General features: G+C 38.7%; 1 long non-coding RNA gene across 7 annotated transcripts in view; it reads right to left on the minus strand.

Annotated features, from left to right (window-relative positions):
- LOC139608466 (uncharacterized) overlaps positions 1–22,042 on the minus strand; it is a 67,427-nt gene that overhangs the window by 5,705 nt on the left and 39,680 nt on the right. For 5 of the 7 annotated variants that reach the window (XR_011685035.1, XR_011685038.1, XR_011685037.1 and 2 more), the window contains 2 exons: positions 9,036–9,131; positions 301–395 (listed from right to left, as the gene is read on the minus strand). This is a non-coding gene — a long non-coding RNA (uncharacterized lncRNA). The remainder of the gene's footprint in view (positions 1–300; positions 396–9,035; positions 9,132–22,042) is intronic. The other 2 variants (XR_011685040.1, XR_011685039.1) reach the window with 2 other exon arrangements.

Below are 22,042 nucleotides of genomic sequence, written 5' to 3' on the forward strand. Positions count from 1 at the left end.
TTACAACTGAGTGCACTTTATCTATTTCAGCACTGCCTGGCCACAGTGTTATACATTCTTTTTCACATTTACATTCATCTAAAGGGACTCTAGTGTTTTTTTCCCCATGCATACACAATCATCTGGTGGAATATGTGGTTCGGTTTCTTGTTGAAGGACACTTGAGGACACTTATCTTTGGTCCTTGGCAAGAAAAAGTTGAAGAGCCCCTTCCCCCTGCTCCTATTTACCCTCTTTCAACCATGCTTTTACTTTGTTAATTTCTGCAGGAAAGAGGCCCCTCCGAGGGGGCAGACACACCTCTCTTTACTTTTCCAAGGGCAGGAGCTGAGCTTTGAAGCTGATGAAACACCTAGTCTCCTGTATTTGGCATTTGGGAATTTGGCACAGTTGATCTGTGGAGGTAAAAACACTGATTTAGTGTCACCTTTACCCAGGTTTTTTTTTAATGTAATTAAGATGAGTTTAAAATGCACTGTGGATCACATGTCAGATTTTGAAAATAACACTCCATTTGAATCTGTCGAGACCTCAATAAAAGTAATTCATAAACCAAATTAGGAGATTTGGGGTTAAATGACATAAAACATAATCCAAACAAAGTACACACAAGCCACTTGGGCCTCTCAAATAGCTCGTAAATAACCAGTTGCTCAGAGGCTGATAAGTCAGTTCCCATGCTCGCCCTTGACTTTTCTGTTTCACAGATGCTGCTAATCAAATCTCTGGCAGAGTGACGTGTAATCCAGCAGTCGATAATCTGATTGCAGCAGCTTGAAACATAGGGAGCTGTGACTGTGGCCCTGGGGCCCCCCCAGCTGTATCACATAGTTGGTGTTTGGCTCAAAGAAAGATAACATAGCATGAGACTGTGGAGACTGAGACAATGATTAACATGAGAACACACACTCATTTATTTACTGACCCAAAATCTTTATTGCTGTTATGTTTACAAATTGGCAAAACCACTCATCCAACAGACAATGAATGGTTTATATTCTGTGATTAATGAGTAATTCAATGACTTCTAGTGTAATAAGGACTATTGTTCTCAATTCTTCACAAAATGAGTATATATGGGTTTATGTGTATATTGAGAACATGTGTGTTTGTAACCTTTATTACATGTAAAACAATAATTTCTGTTCTACTAATAAATGAATTACAAATAAGGTTGAGCTGCATCATTACAGATGTGTAGACATGTGTGTCTAACTCTGACAGACATTTAGTTTTTATTTTCATGTTTATTAAATGCATGACTTGAATCCCGACAGTGTATATGAACAATGAAAGTGAACCTCAGGAGACACAAATGTTCCTTTTGTCCTTTCTTTTAATTAAAAGAGCAAATTTTGTTGGGGTGAAATTCTTCCTCACAAATCATGCCTTCTCCTTTTACTGTGGATTTAATGTTTATTATGAATTGATTTGTCATGTTTATCATTAAATTTACAAATGTTTTTTCACAGTTATTATTTTAACCTGTAAGGTAAGTTTTCCTATTTTATTTTTATTATGCTGAAAATTACCTTAATGTCACTTTCAATCTGATGGAGTTGCCTGCAGATGCTTGTGATGGATAAGGAATGAATTAAATAAGTGTATATATACGGTATAATGAGTGTAGTACGTCATTTATAAACACAGCATAGGATTTATGCTTGGAATTAAACGACTGATAATATATATTTAAAATATATAGTTCATATATTTTGATAATATAATACAATATGTATAGACATTGAAAGACCATTTGCGCTGGTTTCTGTAGGCAAGCAGGCTGCCAGATAAACAGCTAATAAAACTCTGAATACGCTGCTGCATGATCAATATTACTGCTTTGCTGTTGATGTGACATAATCTAAAAATGTTTAAAATGCTGTGATCAAAACAAAGATAAAACAAATCTAATATGGACCAAGTGACTGTCTTTACAGTCTTCTCACTGGGGGAAACCAAAGTGAACTCTGTAAAAGCAGAATTACACCTCATAAAAGAGATAATTTATATGTTTGTGTTTTGACTTGCACGTCAAACTAAAAGGCGTAAACACCCACTGCGAGCCCCACAGCAGAACTGCAGCCCTTAAAACTACCTTGAAACTCTTGGTTTACGTGCAAACTTTAAATAAAGTGCAAACTCCAACCTTCAATTTAGCTTTGCAAGTCAAACTGAAGGGCCCCTGGTTTTACAGAGTCAGTTATTTTCAAACAGAGACTGCTCTGAAAGAGTGAACAAACCCTCAGTGCTATATACAACACTGCATGGTTGGCTTGGACATGCTAACAATTTACCAGCGAGACCACCAGAGGAAACCAAAGAGAACTATGTAAAACCTGCTGCTGTACAGTAGCCTACACATGAAACACATTAAAATGTGTTTTATCTTTAACTGTGAAGAAGTTAATACAATACATAAGACCATTTTGAAAAATGTATGGCAACAAAAGCTCAGACTCCCAACAGAAAAATGTGTCCATTAACCTGAAGTCCCTGTAGAGGTCAGTGTGCTCCAACATACACCAGTAATAGGTGAAACTTTGTCTTTTTCTCAGCAGTAGTACAATGATTCCTACCCAGTCATCACTCTTACCGACATATACTCTTAACGTCTCTAACATCCCGATGCTCTGCCCTGCAACAACTCGTATACTCTAATTTACAGCCTCGCACATACTTGGATATATTGTGTTGACAGATATATGGGAAAGTGTGAAGTGACAGTGCTGAATTACAGTCACTAAGAAAAAATAGAAATTTGATCTCACTTTTACCCTTTCCCCCCTTCATCTCAAAACGTGACAGGTTGGGAACATTTCCTACTAATTCTGATGTCCCCTTGAATTTTCTGATGTGATAAGTTTGCACAATGCCAGCAGCTACTCCAAGTCTTAATTGTGACTGAAGAAAAGTGGTCATGGGCTTCCCTGTCTGGGCCATCTGCACGTTGTCTTCTATGATTGCTTCCTGATTTTCTATAGCAAGGAAGTGTGAGGAATTACCTCTTCAAAGGCATGTGTGCCCCACCAGCACTAATCCCCAGTTAATGGCCAGTAGAGGCAACAGACCCCAACAACCCCACATCCTGCAGAGGTTTCATGTACATAAATCCTCTGCCAGGTTAAAAAAACGCACACTCAGCAGCCCAATTTGTGTAACCAAAGCTTGTTTAAGCTGCTATCATGATTGAAGACAGAAAAAGAAATACTAGAATACATATCCTCTCCTCGTTAACACATTTTTATAAAGTTCAGGGTCAAATGTGGAGGTACAGTCAGAACCTAATTTGAAAAAAAAAAGGAATTTTGAAAGCAGCATCTGATATCGCTTTTCAAACTCAGACAGGATGATTGTTACAAAATACCTCTTTTACTGCATCTATTCATTAGTACAACCAATAAAACAAAAGAGTGTAGCAGTGATTAATGATAACTTTCCGTGTGGCGGAGCTGAGGCGGTTTGTCCCAGTGACTCTGAGAAACAGGCACAGCTCTCCCTGGTGGCCTCAGGCTGAACCAACAGACCATAATTGGACTCACAACCCTTCAATTTACAGAATTAAGGAGACATCAGCCTGTCTTATTCTGCTGATTTGTGCTCAAGACAAACGTTTTACAAGAAAAACTCTGCACCTGAGGTTGACGAAAGGGAAAATTGAGGTTTTGAAATGTAGGCTACTGCTACAAGTTCAAAATCATTGATGTTAAGTAGGAATTCTGCCTAGACCATTTCAGTGATTTCACATTTAACAACCCCCTTTTTTGCTGTGGAGTATTGACGCATGGATTTGTTTGTGGGAAGGGACTCCAATTAACGCTTTAGCGCTTCAAAGTCAAATATTTACACTAATACAAGCACAATTAATTGGGATTAATATAGTGAAACATGGATGTTGTTGCTGCACACATGTAGAACAGATGCCACTGAGCCTTGGGGAAGCGCAAACACTTCACTTTCACGTCGCTGATCTCTCTGGCTGCTTTGCAATGATTTAGCATTTGTTCAAATTATTCAGACATCACAGTTTGAGCCATGTGACCTGTCAACGCTCGTTACCGAGCGGATAAGCCTGAAGAGATCTGACACGTCATGGCCACTGTAGGCATGCAGATTGTTTTAAAACACCAATGCTTAAATGTAATATTTTGTCCAATTCAAGGTAATGTGCTAAGAAGCTTATTGATGTTGATAATTGTGATTTGCTGATCAAAAGCAGCCTAAGATAATGTATTAAAAATGACATCTGTTGAAATTCAACAGAAATCCACTATTTCATCACAAATAATTTAACATTCCCATGATTCAACGCTTTCCAATGTGTTCTTCATTTATTAAGGTCAACAGATGAAGATTGTGCTGTTGATTTCATTTATACTACAGATAGTAATTTCTCTTTAAGGTTGCAAACACTTTGATTGGTAATTTCTGGATTATTTGTTCTCCTCTTCCAATATTTATGCCCTTCGAAATGGATATCAAGACAGTTCTCAGCTAATGGTTGAAGATATCCCACCCGAGCTCAGCCAGGAGACCGTCTATTGGACAAACCACAAAATGTTGAATCTTTAATCACCTCACCTTTTGGCTAATTCATAATTTAGTGAACTGGGAGTGAAGCGTTTAGCTTTTCCTGGCTATGGCCCGCTAAGTGAAATGGTGTGGAAAGTGTGAGGTCATTAACCTGTTACAGGTATGTTCTCTCCTAATATTGGGGATGATGTATTCCACCCAACTGTGACAAAAAAGAGGGAGAACCTGTTCGCAGGATGGCGCCAGCCATTCGTTTTTAGAAAACTTCATTTTGGAACATTAGGTTATGAAAAGTTGATATCATTTTTAATTAGAAGCGATATCCCTTCATATCTGGGGAAGATTTCCACTCTGCTGCTTGTGGACCGATAGAGGAAGGGTGTGAAGTCATTTCCCATCATCCTCCTGTGCATATCACGGTGGAGTGAATTCTTTAACCCAACCATTGTTTCTTTGCCATTGTCACTTAAATATTCACCTAAAGATAAGATTGCATTCAAGCACTTAAACAGAATGAAGATTCATCTCTACATGTTTTTTCCGTTTCATTTGGTCTTTGTGTATTAGTGACAATTCCCCTCAATACTGATTTGTAATAATTTGTGGCTGGATGATAATTTACTACGATCATGTATTGACTTTCATCAGTGCGTTAACATATTGTGTTTTTATTTTAGAGATCTATTGTCCAAATGAATCATTTCAAGCTAGTTGTAATAAAACTGAGTTTAGATTTTGTTTAACATATTTATAAAGAGGTTCGTGCAGCATGATGTAACATTGATTTGATTATGTTGAATATGATTTTGCATCTGTTTGCCGAAGTAGATTATCTATCGACATTAGAAAAATATTCTTGTGATATTCATTTACTGCCCAGCCAAACATGTATTATTGAAGAGTGTGTCTCTATGCTGCAAGCAAATAAATGTAAGAAGTATTAATTAGCTTTGTTTTTTTTTTTTTGTCAGACATGTGTTACCAGGTTTTACAGAGCTGCTTATTTTCCCTTTTATTCTCCATGAAACTGATCGATACCTGAACAGTGATTATGTCTTCCATATGTTTATGTCTCAGCCTCACACGGCTAGAAAGTTAAAAACTAAAACTAAATGTTAAAATACTGTAATTCTGTTCTAATCATATTTTCAATTGTTTCTTTTAGTTTTAGTTATCTTATATTATTTAGCTTTCTGAATGTATTTTGTTTCCTAGTCACCTCATGTGTTTTTGTAATTTATGTGACCTGGCTGTTGTAAAACCACAATGTCCTTTTAGGGTCAGTAAATTCTATCTCTATCTATTTATCCATATAAATTATGGTTTTATATATGACAGATAATGCAGATATTTTTGCATTATATCATATTTTTTTGCATCTGTTCTTTGACTTCAACCCCTGCATACATTTCAATACACTTAATGTTTTCAGTGACGCTCTGTTTGACTCTGTACAGACGAGGCCATAACTCCCGATGTTTATCGATCCTTCAGCCTCTGTTGAATTTATTTCTACAAGTCTATACAAATCTGTTTCTGTGCAGCCTATTGTACCAGAGGGGTTAATGTATTATACAAAGTGTTCAGATCAGGGATTAGATTTTCCCCCAATTCCATCAGTCAATTCTCGGTGCTCTCCGGGGCATTCATCATTTTGACAGTTGCAGATAAGGCAATTATTTTCCTCGAGCAACTACAAAATGTAGACAAGTGCTTCTGTGACAGTGTGTCTGTTTGAGGGGGGAACACAAATATTATTCCACCAGTCACTGATGGCACATATTGCTTGCTACAAAGCGATATCCTCTGTAACACAAAGGAAACAGATGTTATGAGCATTTGTGTGTCCTAATGCACTTCAGCGTTTCATCTTTTTACAGTGTATTGAAGCTCCATGCTGCGGTTCAATCAGATATTTGTTGTTAGGCTCTTGTTTTCTGCTGCTGGAGTAAATATTCACTTAGTAATGTGGGCCGTGACTGTTTTTAATGCCGTTACACTTATGTTCTAATTGTCATTTAAACACCAATTAGATTTATTTTCCAGACTCTCAACATTATATGCATTACTCTTCACTGTAACAGGACAGAAATAAAAGTATATCAAAATGTAAAGAGAAAATCTTCACACTAACTGCAGCCCAACCAACCACAGTGTAATGAAACAATACCTGTTCACAGATGTTGAAAGACTAAATAAATAAAACAATGTGCCTGTGTATTTGGATTTAGTTTTACACATTATTTTGAACATGATATTTGTATGAAAGCACACAATGCCCGCCCTGCTGACCTGAGATCTGTTCCCTCAGCATGACCGTGGACACGTATCAAAGCTGCATCCCCATCAAATATGTCTTGTATGAAGCAGAGAGGCTGTCTGTGATCTCCTATACAAACCCCTGGGGGGCAGCAGAAGACCTTCATTTCTGCACCAGCACAGCTGCTTACGGCTGACATACACCACTGTCACCTACTGCTGAGGCTCAAGTCAGGACACGATTCAGGCTGCTGATAAATCCTTCCAAAAGAAGCAGTAAAGTTTTCCTCCACAAACAAACAAGCAAAGATGTCACAGAAACTTCTGCTATTTTTTTCCACCTTTGTCTTTGTCAGATGCACAAGATATCAGCTCTAAAATATTACAGATACAACAATATTACAGATTAGACTTAACGACAGGCAACGGCTTGTTTAATGTAGATAATTAACTGTTTATACTCAAAATTACATTAATGAATCAAAATTGAATATCTATGTTAAAGTTATAACCTGATACATAGGTTAATAAGAAGATAAAATGAGATCACTGCCAAGAATCTTGATCTGTTGTTATTCATTGCATAGGAAGACATAAATGAGCATGACTGTTACATGTCATATGCTAAATACAGGCATCTTGAGGATAAAGAGCTATAGAGGAAAATATCCACATAATGTCAAAATCTATGGTTTTTATCTTGCAAATCTGTGACCCAAACAAATTTGAATGGAAAGCCACACAGTTCTTAAGTGCGCTCTTGATGGATTATGCCCCCTGTATGACATAATACCTTTAATATTGGTATTATGAGTGTGTACGTGCCAGATTTGGAGCGGTAGGCGTTGTTGTCTGAAGCTGAGAGTTAATAAAGGTGAGAGAGCAGAGGCAGAGCAGGAGGATGACGTTAGGCTGAGCTCAGGTCTGTCATCAGATCAAAGTGGGAACTTGTTCTCCCATCGCTGTCAGCACGTTTTAATGATCGCTGAGCCGGGCCAAGCTGTTCCTCCCTAAAAACTTTCCCATATACCAAGTGTCTGATAGATTCATAGCTTAATCATTAACCTGTACTTAATTCGTCTGGAGCAACATTGTGCTCAAATTACAAGGGGATTCTGGCAAAGGTCGCTTTCATGCAGCAACCATCTCTGCCTCATAAAATAAATAAAGAAATACATAGTAGAATGTCAGAAACTGAATATTGAAAATAATTAGAAAGGAAAATGTAATTTCAATAATTTCAGTAAGAATTTAACATACTAACCCCAATCTTGAAATTGCTAATGATTTTGATAAGTGGAAAGCGTATCTCTGCTAGTTATGTTGACTGGACCAAGAGGCTTATCTTACCATAATAAAACACCATCATTTAAAAGTACAAAGAGATGCATCGACATAAAATGAGATGGTAAGTACAGTAAACCACACCCTTAAACTTCAATTATTTACAATTAATGTATAATTGTTCAAATATAATATTATTGTCTGTAACTTTAAGAGTCATTGCAAAAAAAGTCATTAATTTTGTAGTAATTCCTGTCCAGTCAGACAGAAAGACCACCTACAACAGATCTACTCAATTTTGTGATTTGAATAATCATAAAATACAGAATAAAAGCAAAGAAAGCATTTATGCACTTTTCTTGAATGCGCCTTGCTATGCTTCTTTATCTACTATCCCCAGTTTTAAAAAATAGGATGTTGCTGTATATACAAGTAGAAGAAAATGAATTCTCTGTGCAGGAATATAGAGCAAAACAGTTAAAAGACAGTAAATGAGCAAAAAGAGACTGAAATGATGATTCAAATAACAAAAACAGTGTCATTATTGGACTGACAAAGGTTTCATGAGGCCATCTGAGCTGAGCTCCTGTGACAATAAATCAAACACAGAAAGAAGGCCAGAGCCTTTATGGGGATTGCCACCCATATATTGACTGCACATCATAGCAGCCCTCATGTTGTAGGCCGGATTATAAATCCCATTTCTAAAAGATATATGGGACTTTTGATGTGTCAGACCTGCCTTTTCTACAGCCTAAGCACATGTTAGATTTTTTTCTTTTACATTTACAATCACATCGTTCCCAGTTTCAAAGTCAACTTTAAGGTCACCACAGAGTACTTTACATGTGTAACATTTAATCCAATTTTTCCATCCAAAGCCCCTAACATTGCTACTGTTTAGAGCAGTACAGTGTTAGTAATACTTCTAGGAGAGTTTGTAATTTAAATGATCTTACCCCCTTTTGTGTGAAAGTGTCCTGCCCGTCTGTGCGTCTGACAGGACACACGGTGCATGTAATGAATGAGCTGGCTGCTGTAAGGCCTCTATAGGTCTGAAAAGTAGTTTCAGTGAGAGAGAGAGAGAGAGAAAGAAAGAGAGACAAAGATCAGCCAACAGATGAGGCGAAGAGAATCCAAGCTGAAACGGGGATCAGCCCCTTCAAACTGTCCCATCGCAGACCTCTGTCCCAGCAGAAACTCTTCCACCGGGTATCAAAAACTGGCAACTGTCAAGGTGTCAAATGCATTTTCAGATCCTTAGTTTCGCATACTTCCTGACTTTAATTTGGCCTCTTCTATGTAGAGAACATGTCTGTGCAACTGCCACAACACTAAAGTATCGATAACTTTGTTTGCTTTAAAAGAAAAAGGGTGTTTATATTTGATGCAGGGACTAAGGGATTGAATTTGTGAAAGATACTGAATTTTTTTAAAATGTCAACCTGCTGTGAGGACACTAACTAAAGTTACGTCCTTGGTATTTCTTCCTCAGTTCTACAAAAGGAAGTAGCACATCATTATTAGTTAAGGACTATTTTTAGGACAAAGAAAATAAATAAAATCTGAATCAACTCAGGAGAATATCATTCCTTGCAGTGTTCAGATGACTCTTTGAAAACAGTATTTAGACCATCACTATATGTCCAGTGCAGAGCTATGGCATAACATCTGCAGGATATACAGTTTAAGAATAAATAAAGCAATTAAATGCGAATACAAATCCAAATTGATATGCTGTTTTTGGTGAATGGTCGAGTCTTCTGGTTTTGTTGTGGTGGACGACAAACGAAAAATCCTGCAGTCTGCTGTTATTTCTATAACTTTCTAAAACATTTAACGCCTCTATGTTGTCTTTGCATAAGGAAAAATGTTTAAATTTCCTCTGCATGGATTGTGGTGAAACTATTACTGTGTCTCGAGTGACTTATGGTAAGTTTACAGTCAGCGCTTTAGAGCACAAACAGATATACACACACAAACATACAGAAAGACCTAAACACAAGTGCATGACCATGTACACACACACACAACCACACACACCATCCTTCAGAACCATTGATTCTGTTTTGAATAGTGTATTTTCTCCTCAGTCGAGATAGTCTTGCTACTGCCCATGCTGTTAGTGCGCCAGGCATTTTCAAACTCTTTACATCCATTACATTCCACTAGGTAAATACCTAATGCTGGAAACATTTGTCAATGTATGCGCCTGGCTGAACAGAATAGATTATTGGGGGCTGAGTAAAATACACTGCATTTCCAAACAGCACTATGCCTGTGACATATTAAAAACTTCACACAGGACTCTGTGCAGTTTCCCCTGCACCCAGGATATGTCATATTTCAAGGAAATAAAGCTTGCAAACAATAGTAAACATTCTTGGCAAAGAATAGGAATGTCAGTATTTCAAATAACACAAGCATTTCTGCCCCTTTAGCTATGTACCATTTTCAGACCCTCCTTGTGTTTAGAGGGATAATTAGCAATAGCCAATTTATTTAAATGGCAAGCACTGTTTACTCTAACATCATCCTTCAACTGGATCATTCCTGGATGTAATGTGCAACCATTTATCCCAAGTATAGTGTACTGTGAATCCTTGACTTACATGGCTTAAGGCTGTTTCTGACTTTTCTTTTTGCCACTGCCTTTCATTCAATTAAATTTAGGACTATTCATTCATACTTCGTACTCTTTTTAAATCCTATTTGAGTTTTTTTTATATTTCCCAGTGTTCCTTAAAGCACTTTTAAATGCCTTGTAGTTTAAAGGTGCTATACAAATAAACTTGCTTTGCCTTATTAACGTTATCAACATCATCATCATTGTCACTGACTCTCCGATATTTATTGCTTGCATTTAATGACCTAAAACTCTGGATTGCAGAGGAAAGTGATTTCTGCCATTAAAAGCAGATTTAGACCATTTTGTAGAGAAAAACATTGCATTCCCTGTTTTCTTCTATTTTGATGGAGCCTGTTGCAGAAACATTTTTGCTTATTAGAATTACCACAACATCCACACAGGGCTAACTGACTCATCTTGGAGCTTGAACACACCTAAGTAGTAATGGGAAAAGACCAGTTTGAGCCTCATTAACTGGATTAGCACTTCTCTAAAATGGCTCGTATGAATATGCATGGAGCTGTAGGACGTCCCTCAAATGTGAGTTACGGAAAACAATGTGGATTTGTTTTTTTGAACTCCAAGTAACTGGTATCAGTTCCACTGTCACTACTAAATATGGAACAGAGTTGAATATTAAAGTGTCTTTTAGGGAACAAAGATGAGTTATATGATATATAAAGTGATACACCTTATAAAATTCACTAAAGACATATTTTATAGTGTCTCTTTGTTTGTTTGCTTCTACATTAGGTAATGGGTAAAGGAACCTGTGATTTGGTTGTGGTGCAGGTCCAAAGTTTTTAAGCATTTATTTAAAATCTTAAGATTTTTTTTTGGGGCAATTTTGTCATGTACAACTGCACCTAACTGAGTGACAAAAATATACCATTTTCTTCTCATCTGTGTTTTTATGAAGAAATTAATGCAGAAGAAAGACTTCTAAACATTTTCTATTATAAAAATTAGACACTTAGAGCACTGTTCAGCCTTGGTGGTGGAGTTTTTCTCTGACAGTGGTGAGTTTACTGACTTTAACAGCTTAAAAAATGCTCTATGTGGAACTAGGTGGTTCTTATTTGCGTGTGACTCAACATATTATCATGGAAAAGTAGTCTTAGATGATATAAAAACTCAATTATTACCATTCCTTTACATCAGCAAGCCTCCTCTCTAATGCTTCTTTGATCTTTATAATTGATAGAGAATGGGACTCCTGTGGCAGACCCTCTTCAACAAAGATAAACAATAAAGAGCAGAGACTAAGAGTGGACGGGGTGATGTTGGGTCTCTTATTTGGGCGTTTTTCTATTCATTCCTTCAATATTCCATTCCTGGTTCTGCTTCATAGGTTTGTCTATTGTGGAGTGCTGAATGGGAGAGCGCAGGAGCGTCTCTGCTTCCGTTAATTAGAGCTTTTTGCAGCTTCTGCTCCTTGAGGAGTCAAAGTTTAAGCAGCGGAAAAAAGAAGAAGAAAAAAAAAAAGAAACCCTCTGTGCTGCTCCAACCAATCCAATCCTCCATTTTGGCTTCCAAGACAGCAAAAGATATAGTTTGTCACTGGTTGGGGTGTCGGTGGCTGCAGTGTTGGAGTGGCAAAGACAAACAGTGAAAAGTGAGATTTCACCTGACAGAAGACAATATTATAATAACCTACAGGGGTATGTGTAATGTTTTGATAATCTTAGAAGTATAGCTGGCATCTAAAAAAACTATCTGAATATCACAAAATGAGTTTTGAGTATTTCTGTTGCAATGATGGTAAAGTGCTGTACCTCTGATCAGGAAGTTCATATGAAGTTGAAAGTGTTGGGACATTTCAAGGACTATTATATGCATACTGATTGTGCAGGAACCCCTGCTAGTCTTTACACATGAAATGACCAATTGTTCGTGCAGGCTTAAGTGATGCACGAGGAAAAAGAGGAAAAAAAAAGTCCTGGGGTATGTTATGACATGTGGCTATGGGTGTCCTTTTATACCTTGAGATTCCCTTTGCCTCATTAGTTAACACACTTTCTTAGTTTTGAACAATACCTTAGCTTGAGTTCTCCCAGCAGAAATCCCCCCGCTCAGTCGATATTTCCAGGGCCTGCAGCAGAGTTTCAGAGAGAGGGCCCTTTCCCCCCTGTCCTAACAGCTTTAATACTTGTAATTATCTCTTGCTGGGGGAGGCTGGAAATTGGATTAGGGTGGTGAGTCTCAGCTGAATGAATTACCTCCATCTCCCCACTTGGTGGGCCACACACTGATAAAGTGCGGAAAAACGGATTTGGATTCAGCCTTAGCATTCATGGCTTCCTTGTGGAAAAATGAAATTTTCCAACAGAAGGGGCCAGTGTGCCAGCAGTATCTGTCCACAGCATGTTTCATCTGCTCCTGCTCTTCTGGAAATGCAATTACCTGCGTTATCGGGGCCTAAATGGTGACAGTTTGGCAGGGGTGCAGTTCCTGCCAAAGGCATCGTTCCACTGTGTTTTTGCTGCATTCAGTTTTCTTTCAGTTTGAAATTATTCCCCCTTGTTTCCACCTGTCAGAAGTAAAACAATCTATTGATTTGTTTACAGGTAGAATGGTGCTGTTGGAAAGAAAAGATGAATCCATATGTTTGTATGATCAATTTTGTCAAGGTTTGTCTTTATCCTTCATGTTATTTATCCCTGAACTTCTCATACATTTTTGATGTTTAATAAATAAAAAAATAATAAAAACGTAGGTATAGCCAAATATGTTCTATGGTTGCACTATCACAATCTAAAGCTCAGTAGCAGGAATGCAGAACAATGAATCAGCCAATAACAATGTTTTATTTCTGTACTGTCCCTCAGCCTTCACTCGAATGACTGCACCTACAGTATAGGTTGATACTAAATTATTTAACAACATCAATTCAGCTGATGTTCTACATGTGTTGTTTCTCTCAAAGGGGAAAAGCTAAGCTCTTTCAGAAGGTCTATTAAATCAATAATGTGGGAAGGCTGCCACTGTGGATAACTCGCCTCCAATACATCACACACAAACTAAAGTGAGTAATTAACCTGCTGGATTTTACACTTCAAACCCCCAAAAGTCAGTGTAGGCTTTGTGTTCTGTTTTTTGGGATTTATTTGCAAGATAAATGGTTTTAAATTTGGATCTTATTACAAATCATCAAACATTTCCCTGAATGTTGTGTCTGAATGAAGCAAAAATTACCTCAGACTAAGCTGAACTAAAGGGATGATGCTGCGAGGAGAAGTTAAAGACTTTCATTTGGAGCAGAGTCAACTTTGTTTCCCTGTTGTTCATTAAGCAGTGGCTTAAATTTGGTTTCATATTTAATTTCCCGCTGTGTCATTGTAAGGAATCAGATCAAACAGAGGACAAACTAGCCCTACATACCCAGCACTCGCTATCAGACACCCCCCTCGTCTTTTCCACTTCCCATTCTTTTAACCCCCCACTGAGGACAATCCTTGAAGGTAGATAAAAAGAACAACAAAAGATAATTAAATCTAAAAAAGGAGGGAAAAATCTCTGCTTTCTCACTCAAACAGTTGGGGATAGATTTCAGCACAGTAAGGGTTTGGCTAATTTATACAATGGCCTGATGGGAGTCCTTCAACATTTACACTCTGCCTGGGACATGGATGGGTAAAGAGAATACTCCCCTTTAGTTGTTCTACTGTATGTTCCTATTTTTACATTCTTACCTTATCACACTTCCCAGCACAAATAAAACAAACTTTATTTGCATTTGTCCAATTGAAAGACCACCAAAAGCCAAATTCAAAATAATTGATGATAAGGTTGTCAATTTACAGCTTCGCCGTTATCAGAGGGGTAAAGGTTTCTCTGACGTTCCTTGTTGTTCCAACTCAAACCTGCATCCCATCGGTGACAAATCTAAAATTATAATACAGTAATGCTTCACATAGACCTAGCTATTTAGGCGTGAATTTAATATTCATTGCTTTTGCAGCTTGGTTGGTTTTAAGGTGCTATCACCCTTATCCACCCTCCTCCCAACCCCACCCACTCCCCAACATCGCTGCCATCTACACTCCTATATCCACCAAACAGGGGCAAATGGCAGTCACTGGGAAGGACGCACACACACAGACATACACACACACACACACACACACACACACACACACACACACATATCCAGCCGTCTCTTCTCTTTGTCCCTCCCTCCTTCACTCATTTCCCCCATTCTCTGTCTCCGGCTGCCTCTCTCTGTCCCCCATCACTCTCCCTGTCCTTGTTTTTGATCTTCAAACGCTGGTAGGGATAATGACTACAAATCAGGGATGAAGGTGAGTGATCACAATGTGGCCCACCCATCCCAGCTGGCCTTTTTACTCCCCTCATATGATGCATCTTCCTGACTCTTTCTGAGAACCCGCTGAACTGCAGCGTGAGGATTTCATATGGAGTTCACAGGGGCCTGAATACAGTTGGATGGACTCAGTGTTTAAGGCTTCTAAAGTGGTCTGATTCTCCATTAGCAGACAGCATAGAAACAGTTCACTAGAACTTAAATCTCTCACATTTACATATTACATACCTTACTACTCTTATTGTTATAGTTTTGTTCATTCTTTTATTGTTACTAATCAACTTTTTTGTGAATAATGAAACACTACAGCACCACCCTTACAGAAGAGTGCATTAGGTAACCACACAGGCAATCGGAAAGGTTTCTCAACAAATTCCAATGTTAATTATATTGTCTAAAAAATGTATATTGTGGAAAAAAAGTTAATTGTTAACTTTTTGCCCAGACGGCTTTGTTAACCCACTTTTGTGCAGTTGTGCATGCACAACGGTTTTAAATACAATGGGCAACATTATATATAGTCACTTTTTTCTCTCTAAAATTCAGTATAATATGGACATGTTTGAAACAGGCTGTAGAGTTGTTTGTAAGTCTATTCATTTGTGCATGTCAAACTTGAAATGTGCAATAATTCACATTTTCTGGAAAAAAATGTCACCATATACATACATCTCAATAACTAAGCTAAGATTATAGTGGAATGTTATTATTGCCAATAGAAATGACAGAGAGATTTTGTAAATTTAGGCCCTTGAAATTGGCTGTAAATGTATGTTAGAGTTAAATCAAAACACAAACCGATCTGACAGACAAACTTGTCAAATCTTTACCCAGACCGCTGCAGTGATAGTGGACATCCAACCATTGGAGTCGAATTAAAATGCAGGAACTTCAAGATCTCGACAAATTAAAAAGTGTCCTAGTACCAGGAGTCCTATCCTTTCACATCATAAGTTTCTAATGGGCAGTTTAGATGATTCATGCCAATCAAACATCTGTTCTGCATTCCCCTTGTCAAGAGGAGCACCTGTTGACCTCTACCTGACCTCCGCCACTAAGCAGTGTGGTGGGAGAGAGGGACTATGGTTTCCTATTTCAGGCAGGGGGAAAGAAAAGACCAGGAAGAGGTAGTTTTATGACCACTGTTTACCTTGGTGGAGGCCTGCCTCTTTTCCTCTCTTTTTTTTCCTTAATGTGCCCGGCAAAAAAATGTTTCACTAGGGAGCAGGAGGTGAAATTTTTCTCATCCAAATGGATGGCAATTTCCCACCATTTAGCACCTGAAGGTAATTAGCTTGAAGAGATTGCGGAGTGAGAAACACGTTCATGGAACATTAACTCTCGTACATTCTCCAGTTGCAGGGAATTAATAGGAAAGATTAAAGTTTAAAGAGAGCAAATGCCATTACCACACAAACCACCTCTCTGTGGCACCATCTTGGGCTAACTTTTCCCCCTCTTCATAATAAGTCTGTATTTCACGATGGCATCAGGGTCTGGATTACAATAGCAGGTAATAAGTGGTGGAGATGAGAGAGTTCTGCAGGTTTGCGATGCGGTTGTATATGAGACAATGAAGAGCCTCAATAGCCTGCAGCTTCATTTTTCTCCATAACAGTTTCCTGCCTGCTTCCTCTAACCCTCTGAAACAATATGCTAACGACCAACTCGGCATCCTTTCTCTCAGCAGCATGTTAAGCAAATGTAAATGCAAACCCCAGTTTAATGAAGGTCTTAATGATAAGTTATTACCTCAAATAACATGTCTTGTTAATTACACAGCTTTTCTTTATGCAGCTCTGTGAGCAGAACGATACGCTATTTTATGTGGTCATGTATGTAGACTATGACATGCGAATGCACACTTGTGTTTGTTCTTCTTGGGGTGGCAAAGTTGACTACAGCGAGTAAGTGTATTTTTAAGATGATCAAAACCAGACGATAAATCATGCCTTCAGATTTAAGAGCTGAAAGAAATTAAATTGAGACATGGTGGAATTTATTGCCCAGAAAATCCCATTCTACTATCTGATTTGAAAAGTCCAGTCCTCCAAGCTCTCGAAAATCTATTTTCCACATTTTAATACCCTGCATAACAGTCCTCATAATTCATTCGAGTGTGTTAAGCACAGTTTTATTAGATCTGAAACAAATTTTGGTGGGGGATCCTATAGGCCATTAACCATGGAGTAATTTTATCCTTGTTTCCTTAATGATGCCATAATGGCAAGTGAATTTCTTAACTAAAGACCAAAGAACATTTTGAAGGTCAGCTTCATCTGCAGACTCCTTCATGCGCTTCTCTGAGAGATTGGAAAAGTCGGAGATTTTTGAAGAGTCATTAATAACGCTAAAGCTGAAGGCCTATTTGCGTTCTCGCTTTCCACCTTTTAATGTTACAGTTTCTTCCTGCTCTTTCTCTCCTTTTCCTTGCCTCCCTCTGTTTTGCAGTTTCTCTCATGCAGAAAGAATGGAGTGCTGAATGAGAGGGTAAAAATGGCAGCGCAGTGACATACAGATCCCAGATGTGGTGCCTCAATAATTTAAATTTTATGCCTTTGTTATCACTTTAATCATTTTCTTTATTCGTTTTGTCTCAGCGATCGGAGAAACAGTTGATAGGCCAAAATGCCATGGGAACAATTTTTATTTGGTGTGTGGTGCAAAGTCTAATTAGAATTAGAATTTTGCTGAGCCTTGAAATGGTTGGTACTTTATCCTGATCGCCTTAGATATTGTTCGAAGTCAGTCATTTGTCATAGTGGAGCATGCTGGGAAGGGTGGTGCTAATCAAGGCTCCATCTCCTTCTCTCGTTTTCTGCTGCCATTGCACCTCTGTCCAAATAAATGCTGTTGGGTAAGGATGAATGCAGTCTTGGCTCTGACACTGAATCCTACAGCAGCCCTGAGAAGCAGCTCTTATGTCATGTTAAACCAGAACACAATTTTAAGAAAAAGAGCCAACTTTAAATGTGTTTTCCTAACATCTCTTACTTTGATTAACTAACACAACTGTAACTGATGGATGTGGGATAGGTGATGTAGCAGTATAAACTCTTAGGGACATATTTTGAGACAAGAGTTGCCCCCTGATAATCACAAGGATTATCAGTTTTGTGTTTGTGATCGAAGACAGATCTTGAGTGCTAATTGAAATGAATCAGGCATTTACAGCAATGTCTCTACAAGGTCACTGATCCTTCCGGTGGGTCCCCCCTGTAAAATGACACACCCCTGAGCATGCCCGCTCCACCCCCTGAAGATTAGCCACATAAATAAATTAGACCCAGGGACAAAGGAGAGCTCGCTCCTGTATGAAACCTCAGTGCTAGTGGCAGAGGCCGCAAGCAGTGGTATTTTTATTTTTTTTGTCATTGTCTGTCAGGGACAGAGGAGTATTCCCTCAGAACAGCAGAGGCATTTTATCCCCCCAGGTGAGCCAAGGGTCTTTTAAGAAATTGAAGCTGACAAGCGTTAACATTTAGAAATGTACCAATAAATGGCTTTTATGCAGACATATCCCAGTGCCTTGGTGGCACACATTGTCAGGGCCAGAGCTGCTGTTCAGCAATGTCAGGTTGAGTGAAGCTGTCAGAGTCAGGGAAACCCTCCCCAATATAAGCCCCTCTCAAGACCTAAAGCATCTATCAGTCCTCCTGCCTCATTGTGTGTGGGCAAAAGCAGCAGCAGCCACACCATTTGGTAAAGGAGAAAGTTTCCTTTGTAACCTACTTTTCACATAACATAAATATTTAATAAAAGGCCCTACTTCTTCATTGCTTTCACCATTAACAATATGAACAATATGCACATAACTACAAACAATTATGATGATGAAATTTTAGGTGACATTAGTACAACTATTGGAGATAATGATAAACCAATGGTAATGTTCCCATGTTGTTCATCTGCCAGTTAAAAAGATCTAAACAAATGATCTAAGACTATGCACACAGATTAATAGACATCCAACGCCAACCTCAAAAGGTCTGATTTGTTCAGATCAGCCCAACATGAAGAATTGCCTGGAAGCCACAGCCTCCCTTGGGCTCCTTTCTTCCAAATGTTCAGAAATTACCTTTGGTGGAAAAAGACCTAACATGGCAAAATGTGCCTTTAATAGCCAGAGACATTTTCTTTTTCAGCAACAAGTTTAATTGGAAAGAAGTAGAATTCACTTTGAACGGGCAGAAAAAAAATAAATCGGTGTGACAAGATGATCGATTACCTGTAACTCTACCTGACACAGAAATTAGGGTTTTTTAATGATGGGCTGCCTCTTCTTGGACATGAAATTCAAATGCTCTCCCAAAGTCTACCTTCAGCCATCACTTGTCTCTTGCGCTTGTATGCTCCAAACGCAGGCACTTTGTCTTTGTCACCAGAGAAAGGACATTGTTATTACCGACATGCCTTTGTATTAACCAATTTCATTCCTCTACAAGTAACATCTCATTGGTTTTACCTTTGCTGCTGGCTCACATATTCCCAGCACACATGTATAGGATTGTATTTTTATGGATTTTGTTAAAATATTATTCTCAGATGTATCTTAGTTTATCCAGTGGCTGGTTATCCTTAAATTTAAATATCCTTAAAGTAAATGTGTGGCAAGAAAAACAACTAACTACTGTGCATTGCCGACTGTATGGAATCAGTGATCGGGTGCAGCCTTTCCTTCCTATGTATTTAATATATTTTGACACTAAAATAACCATCCATGAAGGGCCACTCATTTACACTTCATAAAATCCACATATTTCTCATTTATGACCGTGAGATCTGCTTAATGTGACACTTTTCTTGATCAAATTATAAGATGAAGTGTATCAGAGGAGTTGTCAAGCTGACAGTCTTGGCGGGAGGGGGTGGGGGATGGGGTTGGGGGTTTGTGGGTGGTGGTGGTGGTGGTGGTGGTGGTGGTGAAGTGTTTGCTCGCAACTCGGTCGCCTGTGAGAGTAGTGATGCAGCTCCCAGCCGGCTGTCCACATGGCTGGAGGTATTGATCCAGTTATCATTGCTAGATCATCACTATATAGACTCAGCAGCACAGAGAGCTGGGACTCTGACTGAACCAACTGAAGTGACGGGAAACTTGCCTGCAGATAAAACTCAAGTTGTTGCGCTGCGGTCTGGACAAACAGGAGCAGCACCCCAGCCAGGGCCGGCTCCAGCGTGTTTGCGGGCCATAAACAGGGCTTGAATCCCCCCCCCCAACACCACCCCCATTCCACTGTTGTTCCCTTAAGTTACAGAATTTGATACAGCATTCCCAAAATATGTTGGTGATTATAATTAAAAATATGGTATAGCATGTTACAATTTTTAATAATACAAAAATTTTTTAGAAGATTCCACTAAAGGCTATGCAGACCAAATATCCAATTCATTTGTTATAATTGCAAAATTCTTTTTTTTTTTTGGATATAATTCATTAAGTTGTTTTGAAGTCAACACCTTGAAGTCAGTATTTAGTATGGCACGCCACCATTCTGTTGTCATAATTTTTTAACATGTTTTATCATCCTCCAAATTTTGAATAGTGTCTGAAAAATTTCAAAACTCCTTATAATCCATAATTTTGTTAGAATGCTTCAAATTTCAAAACTCCTTATAATCCATAATTTTGTTAGAATGCTTCCAAGTCTCAGGATTCAGCATTGCATCTGCAAAATTTGTTTTTATAATTCAAAATATGTGTTGTACTGTATGTGACACAATAGCAAAATCAGGTGGTTATCTTTGAATACTAAAAATAAATTAAAATGATGAAAAAAAAATAAATAAATAATAATAATACAAGAGTAAACCCAATGAAAGCTCCAGTTTGCATTTGTTGGTGGCTGATGGGGCCTAAACAGCAAATCAGAAAATAAACTTAGAAATCCTGCTGTCTAGTCAACCAACTCGTCGCACAGGTGACAAAAAATTATTTTAGAGCATTTGAGATATTTAAGCTACGGGGCGCATCCACCTCTAGCACCTATAAACAAATTAATCCAGTCTTTATTTCTATCTTAACTTTCACCGTCTTCAAGTATCCAAACAACAACATGAGCAGGCTCTGAAACATGTAACGCTCACATTGCCAAACCCACTCAGAGTAAAGACAGAACATGCAATAAGAGGAGCAAATTGCCCAGGACATGCAAGCTATGGCTCTCCTAGAGCAGGGGCTATAAAGCTCACCTCAGCGAGTTATATGCTAAAGCCCAGATATTTCATTTGCTTGATCACTTTGCCTCATCATAATCACTTTCATACAGATTTATTGCAGCATGGGTCACAGTGCAGTGGAGGTGCAGCATTCTCCAGCTGTTTATGCCTCCTAAGAGCTTTCTGCTCACCCGGCTCACATGGTCTTTGTCTTATTTAGAACGTGGAAAATGTGAAATATGACAGGCGATAGTGCCCTCATTTGTTCTGTAGATTGCCTCACACACACCTCCCCACATGTCGGTGCCAGTCTCGGTCTACCAGCAACTCCTATACCCCCCCCCCCACAACATCCATAAGAACCCCCCCCTCCCCTCACTTCCACCCCACGCGCCACTACCCCCACTGCTTCCCGACTCTCCCAAGTGTTGTGTGTTGTCCCTGGCCTTCACAATGAGGAGGAGGTGGGCACAGGGCCGTGGAGCACAGCCGCCACCACCAGCATCGCCTCTGAAGGATAATGCTGTTTATTGCATTTGTCAGGCGAGCGCTGCAATACTTTGTAAGTCTATTGCCCACTTACTGCCATGTACTTTAAGCTGCTACTGATGTGCCTCTTTTGTGTGGTTCTGCTTGTGTTATTTGGCAAATTGACTCATGGCTGAAGGTTGGAAACAGACCTAAAAGAATTATAACATGTTACATTCTCCTGCTCTTTGTCCCTCTCTGTCTCCGTTTCACCTTTTTTTTTTTCTTTCTTTCAACCCAACAAATATTTTCCCCCTCTCCATTTATCCCCCACTTTCTCCCTTTTTCATTTGAATAGCTAAAGACTGGACGAGGACTGATGATTCAAA

This window comes from Trachinotus anak, unplaced genomic scaffold (assembly GCF_046630095.1).
Source record: "Trachinotus anak isolate AG129_WGS33_773 ecotype Australia unplaced genomic scaffold, CSIRO_AGI_Tana_v1 ptg000025l, whole genome shotgun sequence".
In the NCBI taxonomy this organism is placed as follows: Eukaryota; Metazoa; Chordata; class Actinopteri; order Carangiformes; family Carangidae; genus Trachinotus; species Trachinotus anak.